The sequence below is a fragment of the Hevea brasiliensis genome, chromosome 17, assembly GCF_030052815.1.
Source record: "Hevea brasiliensis isolate MT/VB/25A 57/8 chromosome 17, ASM3005281v1, whole genome shotgun sequence".
Taxonomy (NCBI): domain Eukaryota; kingdom Viridiplantae; phylum Streptophyta; class Magnoliopsida; order Malpighiales; family Euphorbiaceae; genus Hevea; species Hevea brasiliensis.
The window spans coordinates 9,152,460-9,154,723 of NC_079509.1; the positions used below are offsets into that span (position 1 = coordinate 9,152,460).

A 2,264-nucleotide genomic window follows, 5' to 3' on the forward strand; every position below is an offset into this window, starting at 1 on the left:
AAAACTCTATCTCTATAATCACTTTAATTTTTATTGAAGTTAGATTTAATTCCTCCCAATTTGATAATTAGTAATTTTAATTCAAATTTTAGTCATCTAGTTTAATTAGTTTAATTAATTGTTTGATTTGGCTTAAATTCCTCAAATACCAATTTTAATTTTAAATTTTATTACCAATATCTTTAAATTTCAGCATTCTAATTAGCTTATTCTTTTATTTCCAATTTAAGCACAATTCCCTGTGGGATCGATATTTTTAAAACTATACTACTATGATCCGTGCACTTGCAGAAGCTATTTCACAGTTAACATCAAGTTTTTGGCGTCGTTGCCGGAGAATTATTTGTTTTAAGTTGGATTATAATTATTTTAAGTTGATTAGAATTTTTATTTTCTTTTATTTTTACTGTTGTTCATTGTGTTTTTCAGGTACTTTTCTTGTTTATGAGGCGATCAAAAAGCACAAGTGATACTCAATTATTGTTCAATCCTGAAATTGAAAAATTTTGTCGAGCTAACAAAAAGGAATCTAAGAGGAGAAAAGAAACAGAAAAAGAAGAACAACAAAGGTTTGAGCAAGAGGAGAAAATTAAAAATATGGAGAGTCAAAATAGAGCTATTGATGGAAATAATGGAGGAAATGAGCAAAACAGACAGAATGAAGTTGCTAATCAAAATGAACCTCAGAGAAGATCCATGTTAGATTATGCCTTTCCTAGATGTGCAGATGTAAGAGATAACAGACCTATCATTGGAGCTAATCAATTTGAGTTAAAGACTGGTCTTATTCAAATGGTCTAGAATTCACAATTTGGAAGTAGTCCTCTTAAGAATCCCCATTCTCATTTGAAGAAATTTTTGATGATATGTGGCACTCAAATACAGCCTGGAGTTTCAGATGAAGTGATTCGGCTCACCTTATTCCGATTCTCTCTTTGGGATTCAGCATTAGAGTGGTATGACTCACTTCCACAAGCTACTATAACTACTTGGGAGTAGCTATCTCAAGCTTTTCTATCTCAGCTTTTCCCACCTGGAAAAACCACTCATTTAAAGAATTTGATGGCAGCTTTTAAACTAAGGGATGATGAAACTTTGTATGAATCTTGGATGAGATTTAAGGAGCTTGAAAGGTAATGTCCTCATCATGAAATACCCAAATGGATGATTGTTCAGAATTTCTACACCAGAGTTACTCCAGCCATAAAAAACACAATTGATTCACATGCAGGAGAAGATTTCATGAAAATGACAAGTGAAGAATGCTATGATCTATTAGAGAAATTGCTCATAATATCCATTTGTGGGGAAATCCTAGAGCAATTGGGCCAAAGAAGGCTGGGATCTATGAACTTAACTCAGTTAGCTACATGAATGCAAGATTTGATCAGTTGACTCAGCTTCTTAGTGATTTTTGCACAAAGGCAACAGCCTCAATTCCTACAACTACACAATAAGTTGCCTATACAGATGGAACCCAAAGTTGTGGAGTTGATTACGCTTCTTATGGTGATGATTACATGCAAGAACAAGCGCTTATGCAGGAGGTTATCAATAGAAACCTATTGAATATTCTTATTCTAATGTCAACAACTCAATATGGAGACCACAAGCAACTTTTGGTCAACAAGGTCAAAGCTCAAACTATGCTCATAACCAGCAGTATATGCAGTAGAATAAGCCTCAGTTTCAGCCTCAATTTCAACCCACAAGGCAATCACAACCTGGATATCAAGCAAGAGCACAATAACCTCTTCCACCATCTGAACCAAAGCCAACTATGACACCCCTTACCCGTCTACAGTATAGCCGAGCAAGATATGCCACACAGTGTACCGGAATACCATATTTTATCTCAATTATTTTTATCCTTCCTTAATTTATTTTTTCATGGTTATGAAGTGCAATTTGTGAAATTTAACTCATTTAAGTCATTTATTAAAATTATAAATTCATTTGAGGTTCCAAAAATTTTATAAAAAATCTGACAGAGTACCGGCTAAAAATGGAGAAAACAGTTCTTCGGAACCTGTGAAAAACACTTCCTATACATTTTCAACCATTCTCAAACTCCATTATATCAATATAATCTCAATATTTCTCAACCATATTTCGAAAATTCTTATATTTTTCATTCATTCATTTCACATGATAATCATGTACAAATCATAAATAAATACTCAATTTTCATTTATAAACACAAATTACAAATATTTGCATTAATACCAAAATATATTACATGAGTTTCAACTATGCATGAGAAA

General features: G+C 32.6%; 1 non-coding gene across 1 annotated transcript; it reads right to left on the bottom strand.

Annotated features, from left to right (window-relative positions):
* Window positions 1–1,048: 1,048 nt before the first annotated feature.
* Window positions 1,049–1,154, bottom strand: LOC131175665 (small nucleolar RNA R71). Its single transcript, XR_009145857.1, has one exon. It is a non-coding gene; the product is annotated as a small nucleolar RNA R71 (small nucleolar RNA).
* Between the last annotated feature and the right edge of the window lie 1,110 nt (window positions 1,155–2,264).